The sequence below is a fragment of the Harmonia axyridis genome, chromosome 1, assembly GCF_914767665.1.
Source record: "Harmonia axyridis chromosome 1, icHarAxyr1.1, whole genome shotgun sequence".
Classification (NCBI taxonomy): Eukaryota; Metazoa; Arthropoda; class Insecta; order Coleoptera; family Coccinellidae; genus Harmonia; species Harmonia axyridis.
This window is the reverse complement of record NC_059501.1, coordinates 6,759,139-6,779,606: the sequence shown is the minus strand read 5'-3', so window position 1 is coordinate 6,779,606 and position 20,468 is coordinate 6,759,139. Positions and strand designations below refer to the sequence as shown.

At 37.6% G+C, this 20,468-nt stretch overlaps 1 protein-coding gene across 2 annotated transcripts in view; it reads right to left on the bottom strand.

The window, feature by feature from the left end:
* LOC123680847 (homeotic protein ultrabithorax) overlaps positions 1 to 20,468 on the bottom strand; it is a 270,094-nt gene that overhangs the window by 38,417 nt on the left and 211,209 nt on the right. The window contains exon 3 of one of the 2 annotated variants that reach the window (XR_006747575.1): positions 5,817 to 5,914. The exons of the other annotated variant lie outside the window; for it this stretch is intronic. The gene's annotated coding sequence lies outside the window, so the exon portion shown is untranslated. The remainder of the gene's footprint in view (positions 1 to 5,816; positions 5,915 to 20,468) is intronic. 2 annotated transcript variants of the gene reach the window in all.

The window sequence follows — 20,468 nt, the reverse complement described above, 5'->3', positions numbered from 1 at the left end:
AAGGGGGGGGGGATGTTGTTGGTTTATTATACTGGCCACACGCAATTTTTATTGTTGTGGGATGTGTGCAAATTGAGAGATGGTCGAGGATTGTATGTGGGAGAAATCGAATGATTGAAAGGAGCAGAACTGAATCATCCTCACGAGAGATCCTACGCTAAGATGTAGCTACTGATACTGATGTATCTATAAAATGGCGAAATCAAGCTAACAATGGCATACATAAAATTAACATCTCTATACCTAACCTATAATCATACATTTCAACGTATGACTTAAGAGCACATATAAAAACCTCAACAAAAACTATGTCCCCCCGTATAGGTGTAGTCTGTAGTGACATACATATTTATATTTAAGGACGTCTTATTCATTCAAACAAAATATTTTCGATTCTTCCACTCACTTGAAACCTCACTTTGTTTCAGATCAGAACCCGGTGTTCAAAAAAACTTTTTCATTTGAAGGATCTGTGACGAATAATTTAGGAGATATAACGATTTTTAGATGGAATTTCGATTTTTTCCCAAATTTCGAGTTCGAATTTCCTCAAAACTGTGAGGTCTACGCAAAATTTGTGAGCGGTGTCAGAATTGACGATCCCTGATAAGCCGAATTTCGATCTCACAGAAAAATTTTTTGTCGAAATATTATTCTTTCGTATGTGTGAAGTTCAAAAAGTTCATAAAAAAATTGTATTTTCAAGAATTCGTGGGTTAATATCGGAAGTTCCATTCATAGTTAGATTCCAACACTTGGACTTCTATATTCTACCCGGATAATACTATATTGTATCAAAACTGCATATATATATATATATATATATATATATATATATTTTCACAGATTCGTTTGTCTGTGAGATGCTATCATCAATTTCGAGACATTATGAAGAAAATGTCTTGGCACCATATTGTCAGATTATCGAGATTTGTGAGAAACAAATCACATATCATATTATATGTAAATGACATCAATAGTGATCACAATTGTTATCCCTGAGGATATATGATTATGATTTTCTCATTTTCCCCCATTAAAGCTCGCGGTGCCTGGTTATGAACATTTTGGCTAACATATTTGATATTATTGAACATCAGATATATGAGGATTCAGTTATTATGGTCTCTCTTGAAAAAATCTCACAATATGTCGTTTCTCGGTCAAGTGAATTATTTTGGCGTTATTTTGTGGCATGAAAAGATGTATGGAAGATCTTGGATTTTGTATCTCATTTCATAGCCAATGTGGAGCAGTGTATAAAAAATTATCGATGGCGGTGCCTAATATAACCAACGAAGATCATTTCTCAGTCGGGTTCTAGCCGCCGAACATCCAAATTCCATCTCAACCAGAAATGAGAGCTCCCCGATTGATGAGCAAAAACCCCGAAAATTGCAAAAAATCCATTTTCAAAGCTCCATATCTCGAAAATTGTCCATCTTTGAGCTTTGTGGCTATAGACACTTCTGATCAGATAATCAAGAACTACAACATATCAAAAATTCAACCAAATTCACGCAAAGCCATTTCCCATAAGAAACGTGCGGGATCCTTTCCGAGGCTGCATCTTCTCCTGGACGTAATCTACTCCCTTAAAACCTCACGATGTTTAAGACCAGAACCAGATATTCAAAAACCGTTTTTATTTGAGGGGTCTGTGACGAATAATTCAGGAGATATAACGATTTTTGGATGGAAATTCAATTTTTCCCATATTGTGAGGTCTAAGCAAAATCGGTTAGCGGTGCCAGATTTGACGATCTCTGATAAGCCGAATTTCGATCTCACCTGAAAAAATTTTTGTCGAATAATTTTCGTTAAATTTTCCATACCTTACCCGTAGAAATTTAAGTGAATTTTCATATTGTCATGCAAAAATTCCCTTTTTTTTTGCAAAGAAAGTATTCCCCATTTCTTTTCCTTATTTTTCCATTCCATACTCCGACTCAAGATCCACTTCTTCGAATTTTCCTCCATCTTGAAACGTGCCACATCCAACGATTATCATTGGAAATAATAAACCAAAAAACGAGAATAAATGCCGGCGTTCGTGCCCGGTTTTGAGCACGCACGGTTGTTCAACTATCCCCATTGTAAAGACACCTCCTTACCGCCTGATTTATTGGGCGACACTTCTTAAACTTTGATTTATAGCGCTGACTAAATTTCGGAGAGTGCCCTCGAAAGAAACGACGATATCATTTTTTGCCGGGACGATAAGTGAATAACCTCATTGAACTAGGGTTTTGCCGTACGCCAGATGACGGAGTGTTACCCCTCTATATCTGTAGCAAGGATACGCAGATGCCCAACAACAAAATGTTTCTGGCTGATGTCTTCCCTAATTTGCTACGCGGTATTTTAATTTTTGATTATGTAGTTCGTTCACTGGAATTAACATTTCAAACTGTAGGATTTTCTGTAGAAACGTTTAATTGCGTATTGGGATTCTCCTTAGAGTAATAAACATAGATAGCGGGAGCATACGTCATTTCCAGTAAGCAAATTTTGTCCCCGACATGAACTAACAAATTTGACATGAAGCGCGCGGAAATGAAAACATATCAGTGATACGATATTTCACTCAATTTGCGAGTTTCTCCACAAAGAACGCAATTCTTATGTCCCATAGTGAATCAACGTTTCATATTAACTCAAATGATATTGAAATAAATACCCAAATATAACGGGTGTTTTTTTTTCGAGGTATTCCTATAACTTTAAGTTGGCATTACAGTTAAAGATGGCGACCGATTTAACAGCTGTCAAGTGATTTATTCTCAGTTTGTTTTGGCAATTCATCATGAATAGACTAATGCCTGAACAACGCTTGCAAATAGTGGAATTTTATTTCGAAATGAGATTGCCGTTGTTCCCGATTTTCATAAGCGAATTTTGTTTAGCGATGAAGCGCACTTCTGGTTGAATGGCTAGGTCAATAAACAAAACTACCGCATTTGGATTGAAGCTAATCCTCAAGTGTATGTCGAAACACCGTTACATCCAGAAAAACTGACTGTTTGGTGCGCTTTATGGACTGGTGGAATTATTGGTACGTACTTCTTCAACAACGATGATGGTCAGAACGTTACAGCCAATGGTGATCGGTATAGAGGCATGGTTACTAACTTTTTCATTTCTGAATTGAACAATCATGATGTCCAGGAGCAGTGGTTCCAACAAGACGGCGCAACATGTCACACAGCTCGTGCCACAATCGATTTATTGAAAGACACGTTTGGTAACCGCCTAATTTCACGTTTTGGACTTGTGAATTGGCCTCCAATATCTTGTGATTTAACACCGCTAGACTACTTTCTGTGGGGCTATGTAAAGTCATTGGTCTATGCTGATAAGCCACAAACCTTTGACCGTTTGGAAGACAACATTCGCCGTGTTATTGCCGATATACGGCCACAAATGTTGGAAAAAGTCATCGAAAATTGGACGTCCAGATTGGACTACATCCGAGCCAGCCGTGGCGGTCATATGTCAGAAATCATATTTAAAATGTAATGCCACAAGATTATTTTGCGGATAAATGAAATTCATGTCAATCAAATAATCCATCGTTGTTTTATTGCGATTTAAAGTTCTATAGCTCTAAAAAAAACACTCTTTATAATCACGGAAATATTGGGTGTTTCTTTTCGAATATTCTTAAGACTTTTTTTAAGCTCCTGATGGTTCGATCAGCTTGAAACTTCGCACACACTTTGATATTATTATTACATATCGACTCTCTAAATCTCAACTGCATAGCTTCTACGCTAACGAAATTATCTGCTAAATTGCCCCCAAAATTCCGGAAGAGTTTCCGCCTAATATCCCGTTAAACTTTTAACGCAATTGCCTTTTTCCCGATTCCGATACTTCCGGTTAAAATCCCCGGAGCCGCCAGCAGCATCATCGCCAGACCGGAGATACGTGTCGCATCGTCTGAAGTTCGCCGCTACTGAACGAATCGCCAAATTGATCATACTTCCGTATAAATATAGCAATAAAGACGGTTTCTTATTCAGTCCACGGACGGTGCCACGGGGGTCGGAGGAGGAGCAAGGGGGTAGGGGGGGTGAAGGAAGGAGATGGGGAAACACAAAACTAAATCTAAAACCTGCACTACGGACGGACTTAACTCAAACACATTTTATCAAAATATATCGTCGTTGCATGAGTTGCCTTTGTAGAGAGAGAGGCGAGGGGTGGCACAGGGGTGGACCGGCTGTAGGGGTGGTTTCGATGTCGTTTTTAGTGGTATCACCGTGTATTGATGTTTTGTAGGCACGCAAGATCTTATTGCGTTATGGGAAACGGTCGTTGTTGATGCTGATACGTTCTTTTTTTCAATTATTCGATTTCCCTTTAGTTCATTATCACTTTCGAATTGATAGCGGAAACCTCTGAATGCTTTTATGCCCTTATTATCCTCCTTTACCTCCGAATAAAGGTGTTCCACAAGGGTACTGTCTGTTCCCTCTGCTTTCCAGGTGTATTTCGGATGTACCACATTCATAGTAACTACTAGTTTTAACTCGCATGGAAAACTTGATCTTGAAATGTATATAACTTATATTTCAATGAACGAACTTGTACCATATATTTATAATGCTGTTTACCGTTGCTGTCTATAATTTACGTTCCCTCTGACGTTGAGATTGGCCGTTCGCAGTTATAAGAAAGCATTCTGTGTATTTATAATAGTTCACCTCAACTCCACTTTTGGTTATCTTTTTCTTGCCGCTAGTTTGAAAGTAAATTATTTCTTGTTTCTAATATAGAATTACTTTCGAATGCACCAGAATTTGTGCATCTCAACTATTTGGTAGCATGAGACTATACATCCAAATAACTAATGATGAAGATTGAATCAACAGAAAATAAACTGATGAGCACTGCCATGAAAGTACACTTAGACAGAATAGGAAATTGTCACATATTTCCTGGAGCGAAAGGCCGAGAAGATTGTTCAACAACCAATACCTTCTAAGTCATTGGTACAACCCATATAACAACTACGTACGAGTACTCTGATTTCTATATGTAGATATGAGTTTTACTCGGGGGTACCGTATGTTCTCTCTGCTTTTCAGCCTTTTGAGCTTTTGGGGAATCATTTACAAGGTCCTACCGATGAGCAATTAATTTGAAAATAAGTGATGTAACAAAGATCTTGTAACCAATAATAAATAATTTAATAACTAAACAAAAAAAAATATTTGATATAATGCTGAAGACTTTCACTGCAAAATTTTCAACAGAGTTGAGTTATTGCAAGCCTCTGAAAATGCCTATCGCAGTTGTAGGGTAAACGTTCACCCCACAACTTCAAAAGGCATTTTCAGAGGCTTGCAATTACTCAACTCTGTTGAAAATTTTGCAGTGAAAGCCTCAGCATTATATCAAAAATTTTTTCTTGTTATTAAATTATTTATTATTGGTTACATGATCTTTGTTACATCACTTATTTTCAAATTAATTGCTCATCGGTAGGACCTTAGAAATGATTCCTCAGAAGCTCAAAATGCTGAAAAGCAGAGAGAACATACGGTACCCCTGAGTAAAACTTATATCTACATATAGAAATCAGAGCTTGCAATTAACTAACTGTGTTGTAAGTGTTTTTACAGTCAATTAAATTCGAATTTCCATCTAATAATATCCAAAATACTCGAAACAAAAGTAAATTTTTCATATTGACTGTACGTTGTTCATTCTAAAAAAGAAAATAGGCACTATCAATAATCTATAAATGTAATAATTATTTACTTATCATATGTACCCAAGTTGAAAATCAGTAGTAGGTAGGTACTCACATTTTTGTACTATATTCAAAATTGCTTCATTTTATGTCTCTTTTGTACCTCACTCTACATATGTACATTTTAAACAACTGCAAGCCTTCAAGTCCAACCTGAAATGAATTGACACCGTTATTTTAAAAATAATAGAATAATTCTAATCGAGAAATAATAATTAAAAACAAATATTAAAAACAATACTGCAGGGATATGATGAATAATCTTCAAAACAGATAATATACCTATTTTCTGTTGTGTAAATTTCATCAAATAAGAATTAAGTCATTGTAATAATTTCTATCGAGATACCAAGATCTCGGAAATTCCTTTCTACGATTGCGTATTGCTCAACTTCTGTCCGGAAGATCTGAAATTGTTCAGAATTGTTCGAAATCCATTTTAGGAGTCCAAAAATTTTTCCCATCCTGAAATTCGTCACAAAGCTTACTTCTTTCTACCTTTGATAGACTCGGACGCAAAAGTGCTGTAATCTCTTTACTTTTTGTATACCTATAGTGCTTCAAATCCATTTGAAAGGGTTGGTCCGCCCCTGTCCTTGGCGTATCCGTCTGTTCGGGGGGGCTCAATAATTTATTGACTTTTGTTTTATTATCTGACAACTTTCAGGGCAATATTTTTCCAATAAACGTATCAAATATTAATGGCTCGTGTATATATGTTTCTCAGACGTGAATCTGCATTCTCGCATCCCTTTTGTGTCTGTATCGAAGCTGGGAGCTTGAGGAGATCCTAGATATACTCTCGAAAGGCCGACTCAAATTGAGATAAATACGATCTTGCCATGGTTTTTGCCGCGTTTGATGTGTGTATTCGATAGATCGGGTTATTGTGAAGTTTGTCATCGGTTTGTCCTTTCTTTATGTGTTGAGAAAGCAAGGTTTGCAGTGTTGGTAAAGAAGGAAGGGGCAATATTCGGATAACTCCTCGAAATGTAGATATTTTTATGTGGCATGAGGTCAATATATTGACATTAGGGATTCATAAAGCCAAGTAGCTTGACTTGGAAATCAAGATCGTGAAAATTTACATTCTTGAGCTTGGCTTGACTTGATTTTAGATATTCATTGCTTGACTTTATATGAAGCTACTTGATATTACTTGAGCTTGATATGCACGCGTCGCACGGCATATATTTCTTCATTCTCGTGTGCGCTTAGAATGAATAAGGGGATTCCTCAAGCGCCGAAAGACTGAAGCATTCGCCCTTGTGACTTTATTAGTAGTTTCCTCACATTTCTAGGAAATCTATTGGTAGATTTTGGTAGTTTCAGAAATATCTTTCCAAACTTGGCCAAAATGGCCAAGGATTTTTTTGTCAACGCCAGCATCTTCAGCTCCTGTTGAAAGACAATTTTCCAGACCTGCTCTTACAGTTACAAAAACCCGCAATAGGTAAGGTGACAAATCTATAGGATGCCTCATGTGTCTTGGATCCTGGATAGAAAATTATGAAATCAAACTAAGCCTGGAGGTTGTTTCTCAATATTAAGATACTCCATTTTTATTATTTTTTTTTTTAATTTGTGATGATTTAATTTATGTTTCTAATTCAAAAAAGTTGATATTTTCGGTTCTTTCATACAATAAGTTTAATAAATGAAAGTGTTTTTGGCAAGGTTCCTTCTCATTTAATAATGTTTTATTGATGTGACACTCCACAATAAAACTGCTAAAAATCAAGTAGCTTGACATGATGCAAGTACTTGATGAATAAATACTTGACTTGAAAAACTACTTCTTGGCTTGAAATGAAGTCATACTCAAGCCAAGTAGCTTGAAAATCGAGCCAAGCCGTGAATTCCTAGATGAGAGGTCTTGATGAAATTTGTTCATATTAGATGTATGAAGTCGTATATAAACTGCTACGCATTACTACAATGAGCAATAATACATTAATACAAAGTAAAACCAGTCAAGTAATGAACCCAACAAAATGAAAAAAATTTATCAATATTATGATGAACGACTTTTCATTGTATGAGCGCTTCTGTTTATCGGTTGAAAAATAATGAATAAGAATTGAATTCATCAATACAGTAAACTTTTTCATTGAAAAAAAAAATGCAGTTTGCTTGCATTTCGACAAATCGATTAATACGAAATTTCGCAAAAATATCCTTTTGATTCCAAATTCGAACCAAATCTATCAAATCCTCCGCAGGCACTTTCCTGCGGATCAAAAACCACTAACCGATCATCCCCTCCCGGTCCACCCCTAAATTTTAATACAAACCATCCGGTTCCATCCCCAAAACCCCCCGAAAAATGCAACCTTGGCAAGCAAACAGAGTCCCCACGTAATTTTCCTTTATCGTCCAATATATTATAAAAGACAAACGCAGATCCTTCACAATGGGGGCGAATTCTGAACAGTGTCTGAAATTCAATTACGGGGGGGTTACCTGCCTGCCATTTTTTCTCCGGGGACCGACATCAATCTGGCGTTATTCGAGTCGGACACGCAGGCCCATATTGTTCGGGTAGTAGGAACGGCCGTCGTCCATATTTCTAGCGGCCTTTTGTGCGTTTACAATGAGGAAAGTGGCCGCTCTAGTCTAGATGTATTTAGGTTGGTTCGTTCGACGATCGGAGAGATAGGTTATGCAGGTTGAGTTGGTTTGGACGGAATTGGGATGGCTCAAATTGTAATGAAAACGTTCAAAATGTTTAAAAAAAACACAGAATTTTTACGTATTGGCCGTAGGAATTCCTCAAGTCAAGAAACTTGAAATTTTAACCAACTACATGACTTGAAAATCAAGCTCGCTTGAGCTTGACATGACCTGATTTTAGATATTTATTGCTTGACTTGATATTACTTGAGCTTAATATGCACGCATCGCACGGCATATATTTCTGCAATCTCGTGCTCGCTTAGACTAAATAAGGGAATTCCTCGAGCACCGAGAGACTGAAGCATTTGCCAGTGTGATTTTATTTGTAGTTTCTCACATTTCTATGAAATCTATTGAAAGATTTTGGTAGTTTCAGAGATATCTTTCCAAACTTGGCCAAAATGGCCAAGGACTTTTTTAACAACGCCAGCATCTTCAGCTCCTGTTGAGAGACAATTTTCCAGAGCTGCTCTTACAGTTACAAAAACTCGCAAAAGGATAGGCGACAAATCTATAAGATGCCTCATGTGTCTTGGGTCCTGGATGGAAAATTATGAAATCAAACAAAGCCTGGAGGTTTCTCAATAAAAAGAAACTTTAATTTTTTATTATTTTTTATTTCGTTATGATTATGTTCCTATTCCAGAAAGTTGATATTTTCGGTTCTTTTATAGAATAAGTTTAATAAACAAGTGTTTTTGCAAGGTTTCTTCTCATTTCATCATTCTTTTATTGATGTGACACTACAAAATAAAACTGCTGAAAATCAAGTAGCTTAATGTGATCAAAGTACTTGATAAATAAATACTTGACTCGACTTCCCGACTTGAGATTGAAAAACTACTACTTGACTTGAGCTTGACTTGATCTCAAGTCAATCTCACGCCAAGAAGCTTGAAAATCAAGCCAAACCGTGAATCCCTATCTACTTTTCAACTAGATGGTAAAACTATCCTTTTCGCTTCTTCAATAAAATACTTGGGAGTACAAATTGAAAATAAATTTAATTTCAATGTGCACACCAAGAACATGAAGAAGAAGGTTTTTTCTTGGGCAACAATTACCGCAGCAAAAATCTATTTATAATTTGCCGCCCCACAATATACAACAACTGCTAAAGACCAGCATTGATAAATGTAGAAATAGGAGAAACAACAGCGCTTAGAACCATTACAAGAATGAGGCACCCGGAATTTATACTCCACAATCCACCAAACGTCTTATCCCATTCATTCAAGCACCAAGATTAAGCCAATAAGATTCAGACTAAACAAACTATTAACCAGATTTGTTGAAAAACTTAGAAAACTAGAGGATGTATTAGCCCTCTACAAAGATGATCACAACCACAGCTCTTCAAGAAAACACCCAATACAGACCTTATTTAATATAATTAGAATTTAACATTAACAATTATTTTTTCACTATTACCAGAAAGAACAATCGACCCAAGGTCGATGTCCATTTGCTCGGCAATAAATGATAGTTATCTATCTATCTTTCTGCACTATACAGGGTGTTCTATATGAAATATCGAAGTTGTTAGAATTCCCAAATTTTATTTGAACGTACGTCCTATTTCTAGAAAGTGGTTTGAATAAGTGAATTATTTGTTCTGGATGCTGAGTGAACTCTGCAAATGTACGAGTATATCTTAAGATAGGTCAATGCATATTTATTTCTTTGTAAAGAAGAGGATTTGCATTTAACGATGGACATCGATATCATCCAAAATGCTGCTTTTGCTACGGTTCCAACACCATAGATTTCCATGAAATTATCTATGATCAATTCGCACATTTGCGCAATGTAGTGTGTTGGATGTAGGCGCCATATTATTATAAATTGAAATTGATTGAATTAATATGCAAAAGTCAATTTCGTTCCAGCAACCATTATTTATTCTATAACCGTTTTCTTTCATCTATTAGTATTACGCAATGATAGAAATATTGCAGTGGGAGACTCTTTATTTCCTATTGAATGACGTTAGAATTGTCCACATGTGTTGGAGGTGATGGAATTCATGATGACCATTCATATTAATTGCAATAGGCTAGTTTTCCGCACAAAGTGGAAATATCTCCACTACTCAGCCACATTATTATACTTCATTCCACTCCAAAACCCTTTCACTTTGCCACCCACGCAACTCGACTCTTTTCCCCTCATTCTCCCATACAGAAATCTCAACTAGGTAACGCAGAATTTTCATCCTGATCCCCTTACTCCTCTCACACACCTCACCCACAAAAATCCGCACGGCCATACCATGCGAGAAATTATGACAGCCTCGCGCTTTACGATCTTTGTTTCTCACACTATATATATATGAAATGCCATACTTGCGCGCGACCATAACTCTGGCGTCCGCTGTACGTGTATATAACACGGCGATGTCTTCATACAAACGCCGTTGGACAGCTGTCGTATTTCTTGTATCGGAGCAGGGAAAATATCCAGCAGGGTTATATATGGCGGTCAGCAGCGTGTTGTGTAGTACCTCCTCGTAGTACGAGTCGCGGTCGAGGCCGCCTGTACTATCTTGGAAATCTTGGAATCGAGGAAGAGAGGTTGGTGTGAAAACCGGAGATTGGATGAAAGTTGACAGGATGAACAATGGGTCGGAGATCGTCGTTTATCATCTCCTAATCAAGGGAGCGCTTAGACAATGGGTTTCGTTGGTCTTCGCTGGTTCATGTTGGGGGGAGATGGATGGTCTGGTTGCTGGACGCAGATGGTAATCTTTCGCGGTGGAAAGTTCGCGTTTTCTTGGGTGCGATGACGATCTGTTTGTTTACGCTCGCGTTGCTATAAGGACAACTGACTGTTGGTTTATATGACCATTAGTACTTGATGTACCCTGGATAATTGAAGGTCCTGTACTGTTATGCGTTAGTTACATATAAAAACTGAAAAAACTTTTTTTTTTCATATTAAATTGATTTCATCACGAAACTTGGTTAATAGATTTTGGTTTCAACATGCTTTAATCAATGTTCTGATATGAAATCTGAAAGCTAAACTTTCTGATTTGTAACATGTCATTAATCTCACTTTTCATCAGTAAGTTGAATCCAATAATTTCATTCCTGGCTCAGAATTGGTTAAATGCAGACATTTGAGAAAAACTTAAACAAAGAAAGTACCCAATCATCTGTTCTTCTGTTTGACTTTCATTAATACTTATCTTCAGTTCTTACCTAGCTCGCTCTTTCTTAGAACCAAAACAATTTTTTTTTGCTAGCTTTAAATACTTGTTCATTCAATTTTCGTGTCAACTAAATCTTCTCTTCTAATCGACTTGAACTCAGTGAAAGCTACCCTAATACTGTAAGAAATTTGTTTGCTCTATGTCCGGTTTAGTGACCGACGTATAAGTTCTGAGCCCTTCTCAATATGAGTCTCTAAACAATACTGCTTTCCTTCCTTAATCTTTATCGGATCCTCTAAATACGATGTATATCATTTTAATGTTATAATAATTTGAATAATTTAGGAATTTCCGATTTATTACATTACTCCCTCCTCCGACAAAGTTGTGGCATCAGTTGCCATAACTTTTTCTTAACTCGGCCCTAACTTTTTCTATACTAACAAAGCAGTTCTTCCTCTTCTAGTATATAAGCTTGTGGTCTCCATGGTGGTATGTTCATCAAATCGACCAAGTCCAACTATCAATTACGATTACAGTTTTGCAAATTTGATATTTCCTTTTATGATCATACTCAGCATTATCGTTTTTACTAGATCGCAAATGAATCAATTTTTAATCGGATCATCAAATGAAAAGTTCTTAATGGCAAAGATATTTCAAAAAATTTCAACTAAAAAATAAATTCCAGTTATTTCAGGTTGCAACCATTGCATTGCTTTGCTGGGACGTTAAGATTGGATGAACTGATAAGGATAACTATAGAGAATGTCTTGGAATTGGAATTAGCCCTTTTGTAAATAGAGCATTTCTGAATAGTACATAGTTCTGCAGAAAGAGGTAATGGAATAAATGATTTTTTTGTAAATTGAAAAAATACGCAGTCAGATTGCAAAAACAAGTTTGAAGGTTTGCCAAACAAAATAGGTGAATACCCCAGACTACCCGATTCATCTTCCAACAAATGCAACTGATTTCGACAATTATAAAAAATTTTACTGGTCGATAGAGGTGCTTATATTAGCGTTATAAAACTCCATCTACTACTGTTGCAAAGAGGAGAATTATGTTGAAAATTCATTGATAAATAAGAGAATGACTGCTGAAGATTGGAACTATATTCGATTAAGGAAAATCAATCTTAGCAGTGGTTACAATATTTATATAAATGTTTAAATATTTTATTTTGGATTTTGAGGATTACAATTTCTTCCTAGAATGATTTCAAGGATTTATCAATTGATAAATGAACCAAAATATTAGATCCAAAAGGACAACTCAAACGGAATTGAATTCATATCGAAATTGAAGATGAATGGGGACAATCCTCCAAAGGTTAATCATTTAAAAAATAAATCGCAAATTTCCATATAAATCCTCATCGTCAACAAAATTACTCATTCAAACAATCTCGGAATTTCAAGATTGCCCACCCCACGCCAAGAAGCGGTAAACGAAACCCAAGAATTGAACCTTTCCCGAGATATTCGTGTGTTATACACGCCTCTTTGAGATGTTTTCTGGTAATGCGCCGCGCCATAATTCAAGATTTAAAATATGCGTTGCCCGTTCCACGTCCAAAGCAGACTTAGATTTACTCCTTTGGTTTTTTGAATACATTAAAATATTAAAATAAATGTATGCCCGTCGTTTTTTGCGCTTGTCGGTATTTTTTTACGTTGAACGTGATAGATGGCACCACTTGATGAACTTGACCGGGAAGATCCCTCGGTGAGTTATACGATACCCGGTGTATTTTTCCCGAGTGTGTGTTGATGCCTGATAATTTGAAAAAAAAATTCGACGTGTTTGGAATGTCTGAAACGGGTCGGTATTTGTTAGTTTTACTGGACTTGGTAATGGTGGACCATTCTATAAAATTCGTTCTGACGACGTAGACTAAAAGTAGTAACTGAATAGTTATTTATAATACAATTGCAGAAGGCATTGGTATTCTTCCACGAGTTTAAAATTCAAAAAGCAGCCCCGAAGTGGCGAGTTTTTGAATGAACGAGTGTTGAGAATGAACATGAATGAGTATTATAAATTATTTTCTCTAATTCACTGAATTTTTATTGAAATTAATGGAATATTTCGATAAATATCGTTTGAGGATTTTTTTCATCCAAATGTTGGTTGGCAGAACTTTTTTCTGTATCACAAATTTGACAGATAATAGATACATCCATGTCAGCTGAGTTCCGAGTACCAACAAACAATAATGAAATATAACCGGGAAATCATTGAGATATTCGAGCACGATTTTATTCTACAAGGTATGACAGATTTGCCACATAACTAGATAATCGTTATTTATAATAAAGGGTGTTTTTTTTAGAGCTATAGAACTTTAAATTGCAATAAAACAACGATGGATTATTCGATTGACATGAATTTTATTTATCCACAAGATAATCTTGTGGCATTACATTTTAAAAATGATTTCTGGCATATGACCGCCACGACTGGCTCGGATGTAGTCCAATCTGGACGTCCAATTTTCGATGAATTTTTCCAACATTTGTGGCCGTATATCGGCAATAACACGGCGAATGTTGTCTTCCAAATGGTCAAGGGTTTGTGGCGTATCCGCATAGACCAATGACTTTACATAGCCCCACAGAAACTAGTCTAGCGGTGTTAAATCACAAGATTTTGAAGGCCAATTCAAAGGTCTAAAACGTGAAATTAGGCCGTCACCAAACATGTCTTTCAATAAATCGATTGTGGCACGAGCTGTGTGACATGTTGCGCCGTCTTGTTGGAACCACAGCTCCTAGACATCATGGTTGTTCAATTCAGGAATGAAAAAGTTAGTAATCATGGCTCTATACCGATCACCATTGACTGTAACGTTCTGGCCATCATCGTTTTTGAAGAAGTTCGGACCAATTATTCCACCAGCCCATAAAGCGCACCAAACAGTCAGTTTTTCTGGATGTAACGGTGTTTCGACACACACTTGAGGATAAGCTTCTCTCCAAATGCGGCAGTTTTGTTTGTTGACGTAGCCATTCAACCAGAAGTGTGCTTCATCGCTAAACAAAATAAAATGGACATAGTGCGCGATACGTATTCCGCACAGAAGCATTATTTTCGATATAAAATTGCACTATTTGCGAGCGTTGTTCAAGCGTGAGTCTTAATCATGATTAATTGCCAAACCAAACTGAGAATAAATCACTTGACAGCTGTTAAATCGGTCGCCATCTTGAACAGTAATGCCAACTTAAAGTTATATACTTAAAAAAAAAACACCATATAGAAAACTTAATTTCATTATGAATGATCATGTCAAAGTTTCAAAAGAAAAACAATTTTTTTTTAACTTAAACAGACTGTATTTTTTCACCTGAGCCGAATCTGGAGACATGACAAATAAAAAAAGTATTTTATTTGATAAGAGGAATCTAAAAAACCTTCAAACTATCCCTTCATATCGAAAAAAAAAATCCCATTGGAATATTCCAATATTTCCCGAACCTCTCAACTCGACCCGAAAAAAAATCCAGGGGCACTTCGTCCCACTTCGGGCCGGTCCGACACATTCAAACCCGATGATTTGCAGCCTGCCCCCCCTCGCGATAAAAAAGACGGAACACGAATTTGGATAATGCATATTTCGGGGTCCCGTAAATCACGTGATGCGCCTAGGAGGACGATTTCGCATACGAATTAGCGTACGGGCCTACTCTCCTTACTATAAACTTCTCGGAGGGAGAAATATCGCTTTTTTTCCCGCTAAATAGGTTATTTTTTATCGCTGATGGCGAAACGAATGGACGTATCCGGGCGCCTCATGAAAATCCACTTTTGTTGAGGAACGATTATCTCCGTTTAATGGAAATGCTTGCGTCCCTTTTCCCTCTGATGTAGATCTACATTCTCAAGATGGTTTATAGTTGCAACGGTAACGATTTCAAGTTGGGGAAATATTGGACTATATGGCAACGTTGTTGGAGCAACTTTTGCTATGATGAAGAGAATGATGAGTATGTTTCCTAAAAGGACATGGATACCTAGATCGCGTACTGAGAATCATCTATAGTTTAGAATTGTGTATACAGAGTGTCAGAAATTCTATAGCCTACTAGGTGGAATAAGGATTGAATAGATTTTTTTCTCCTTAGTCAATCAGTTGATATTGAATGGACAGAAGTACATTACCATTAGCCTTGTGAAATCATTAAATGCTTATAATTATAATTATAATATATCAGTGAGTCGATACTTCACTGATTTGCTGAGAAAATCTTAGTTTAGTGCGCGATATCAACTGGTGGGTTTTTTAGGCGTTATGGGGGAAAAATAGAGGCGAAGCTGTTGACTGTGTAAGTAATATTCACAGCTGCAAAACAAAAAAGGTTAATTTTATCCACCAGAATCATGTTCAGGATCCTCCGAAAACTAAGTCATGAGCAGATTGACATGTTGTCAAGAACCAAATGATGAAAAACATGGGTCCAATTAAGCTTATATCTGACTCCAAGGAACTGGACTCAGCCGTCGAGATCAAAACTTCATTGGACGAGTTTCTTCTTTCCCTAGTCAGTAGATCACGATTTCAGAAGATATCGAGAAGCTAAACAAGGAGAAGCACAGAACGAGGCGTAGAGCTCAGAACAGACTCAGCCTTGAGGACTGTTGGGTGTTCAATCAGCACAATGCAAGAGTCAAGGAAGCTTATAGAACTAATCTCTCTCCAAAGAAGACAACATCGTTTGGTGAATGGCCAGAGCACTACCCTCAGATAGGATGCCAACCCCATCGATTCACGGACTACAAGGAATGGTATATAATCCAGAGAAAAAGGCTGAAGCTTTCGCAGATAACCTGAGAAGCCAATGCAGTCCTAATTAGTACAATGCGGATTTGGACCACATCGAGGACGTCAACCACAATGTGAGAAGAGACTTGAAATAGTAAGCGATGGAAGCTATTGGTTTCACATCTGTTCAGGAAATCCAGAACACCATAATGTCAAGCAGAGGTAAAACGGCGAGATCTCTAACTTGACGTTGCGAAACCTCCCTCGAAATGCCTTAGTAGCACTGACGAAAATACTGAGGCACTTTCCAAAGGAATGGAAGACAGCCTACGTGGTTTGAATCCACAAGAGCGGCAAAGACACAAAATTTCCTGCAAAATTACCGTCTGATCAGTCTTCTCTCATGCATAGGGAAGATTGCGGAAGCGGTAATTTTGAAAAGATTGAAGGCAATAACTGAAGGAAAGAAGGTCATACAGTTGAAACAGTTTGGTTTTCAAAGCCAACACTCCTCTATGCCACAAGATCTCCGAGTAGTAGGAACTGCTATACAAACTGCTTGCAGTCGGTTTTCCATTCTCCATGGTTCAACTTGTAGCCTCTTACCTGCATTCTTGCAAGTTTAGAGCCAAAGTTGAAGGAGTAATGTCTTCAGAGAGGTCTCTTTCAGCCGAAGGCAGTCTTAATTTTTTCAATGCTCTCAAAAAACCCTTTTAATAATAATAATAATAATAATAATAACATTTCTTTATTACCCAACAGGAATATCCCAATTACAGGGTAAAAATAATATACAATATACAGTGCAGAATACACAAAAATAATTCAACACATCAACATGATGCATTTCCCACTTGAAAATTCACTTCCCGAAACTCAACCAAAAACATTAACTCTCAGTTTATTAGCACTTTTACAAATACGGTTAACTGGAGATCGTTCAGAAATATTAGTCCGAGCCGTAGGTAAATAGAAAACTGGTGTCGACCTCGCTGCTAGTCTCGGCACATTGAAAGACATCCTGGACAGAAGATATGGTGAGTCTATCCTGTTGGCTAACAATCCACGGGCAAACCTGGCACATTGTTCTTCATGTCTATCAAGTAACGAGGATATCCTCAACTCCTCCATAACATCAGAAAGGTCTGCACCACGCTCAGGATACCGCCCTGTTCTCTTGAACAACACGTATTTAAAAAATCTCCTATGAACACGCTCCAATCGCGACAAATGACAGTCATAAATAGGGAACCACACCAAGTGAGCATACTCCAACTTACTGACAACCAGCGCGAAATATAGATTCCTCAATATCGACCAATCCCTGAACTCACTGCTGCATCTAAAAACAAAGCCTAAAGCTCGACTAGCTGATGCACAAAGCTGATCTACATGCGGAATAAAGCTGAATGAGGAATCAAATAAAACTCCGAGGTCACATATTTCATCTTTATTGCTGAGAAACCTCTCAGCAATATGATAGCCATACGATAGAGGAGTTGACTTTCTAGTGTATGTGACCTTGAAACATTTGTCCATATTTAACACAAGCCTGTTGCATAAGCACCAACCATGAACATATTCCAAGCACGACTGGAGAAACAGCAAATCAGCCACATCACGGATTCTCAAGTAGAGCTTGAAGTCGTCTGCGAAAGCCAATGCTGGACATCTAAGTGAGGTTAGAAGATCATTGATGTATATAACAAACAACAATGGCCCCAAATTTGATCCCTGGGGAACGCCACATGAAAGAGCATACTCAAACGATTTGAAGCCATTGTAAAAAACATAATTCATTCTTCTCCTGAGATACGATCGCAGAAGCCTCACATATGCTGGACTGAAACCCAGTGATGTTAATTTCCTCAGCAGAATATTATGGTCAACAGTATCAAACGCTCTAGATAGGTCAGTGTAGATAACATCAACTTGACCACCCTCGTCCAAGCTCTCCGTGATGTATTGTGAAATTGTTGCCAGGTTAGTTACGGTAGATCTTCCTCGAATGAATCCGTGCTGTTGTGTGGACAAATATGAATGAACACTAAAATATATGTCCTTGTATAACACCTCCTCGTACACCTTCGCAAAATTTGACAGGATAGATATTGGCCTGTAGTTATGGACATGTGCATTATTCCCCTTCTTGAAAATCGGAACCACACGTGCTCTCTTCCACTGAGAAGGAAAAATGCAATTCCTCAGACTGAAGTTGATAATGATAGTCAACGGTTTAGCAAGAACAGCACTGTAATTTCTTAAGAAAAACGATGGGATACCGTCATCTCCAGATGTTGTTTTGTTTGGAAAATTGGACATAATTGCCTTTATCTCATCTTCAAAGATTTCAGGTACAATTACAGGAGGATACTGATCAGCAGAGGTGTACCGAATATTCTCCGGTTCATCTGCAGCTTCAACGTTCAATTCGGAAAAATGTTCAGCAAAAATATCAACAACTGCCTGAGGATCATCATGGGGTTCTTCATCGACATACATCACTCCTGGTATTCTAGAGCAATTCTTCTTCTGGTTGATAAATTTCCAGAAAATCTTCGGATCCAACTTCATCTTTTCCATGATGGATGTGACATAATCATCATAAGCCGTAGAAATCTCAGACTTGATCAATGCTCTTAGTCGTACAAACTGTCCACGACAATTTTGATTTCGAGTCCGCAGCCATTTTGAACGATAGAAATTTTTTAAGCGGATGTTACGCTTGATGGACGCAGTGAACCACACAGGAAAAAGGTTATTGGCAGGAGTGTATTTTCTCTTTGGAACATGATCTTCAATCATTTGAAAGAGCTTTTCATAGAAGAAGTCCAGCGCATCATCTACATGATCAAAACTCTTCAGTTCGTCCCAATTGAAGCCATCAATAGATGAAAGTAAGCTTTCCATGTCCGCTCTCTTGAAGTTATAGAATACATCATTCGCTATTGGAAAATTTGCCTGACGTTTGTAGGACTTCTTTAGCATTATATTTAGAGCAGGGTGGTATGGATCTTCACGAACGAATGGCAGATCAGAACGGTCAACAAAGACATCGATATCATCATCACAGGCAAATACTAAATCCAAGATTCTATTATTATTATTCAACACTGAATTATGCTGACTAAATCCAAGGAGATTGCAGAAATCGCGTAGCTCCACCGCTCTTGGACAGCTCGAGGAACCGTCACCAAAATTAGGAATATTAAAATCCCCCAACATTAAAACTGTTTTATTCAAAAAACTCTGCTCTAGGGCAGACGTGAAGACTTCAAGCTGAAAAGCAGGTACATCAGGTGGAATGTATACAAGACAAATAATGAAGGGAAAAGGTTTGGTGCAGCTGCAAAGTACGACATCTATAAGAGGAACTAAATCCCTCAGGAAAGTATTATCCAGAACCCTGTAGCTAATGCTATCAGAAAATGCAACGAAAACACCACCACCGCGAGATCTACCAACATCATGAAACCGTCTGTCACAACGAATTATGGTATAACCCGACGGTACAACTTCCCCATCAAAAACAGACTCACCAAGCCATGTCTCGCTCACACAAACCATATCATAATTGAAATCACATACTGATTTAAAAAACTGTGGTAACTTAGTATTGAGTCCTCTAGCATTCTGATAGTACAACGAAACACACAACGAAGAACTAAATCCGACAGCCATATCATCCATATCAAACCTGTTGGTATAAACTAGTTTTCCGAATTAGATTGAATTATTGTCGGTAACCCATTGAAGTATTTTATTCGCAGATTCGTCTCACCGTCACTCAAGCGTCGTTCCAGCTCCATTTTGACACTTTTATAAACGGACACTTGCTGTGGTGTTCTATCAGGAGAGAGCGACAGCTGCTTGAACTTACCACTGGATTTAAGCTTTTTAAACTTACGGAGAATGACGAGAACACATTCGGATGATGACAGACGCATCCTTATTGGACGAGAGCTTTTTTCTCTTGTGGGGTCAAACTTTCCAAGCCTTATTGGTTTCACATCATGGTCCGCAATCTCACACTCATGTAATATAGCCTGAACCAGAACTGCATCCTCGCGAATCTGATCCTGCCTCGTATTGCCAGCCTCAACACCGCC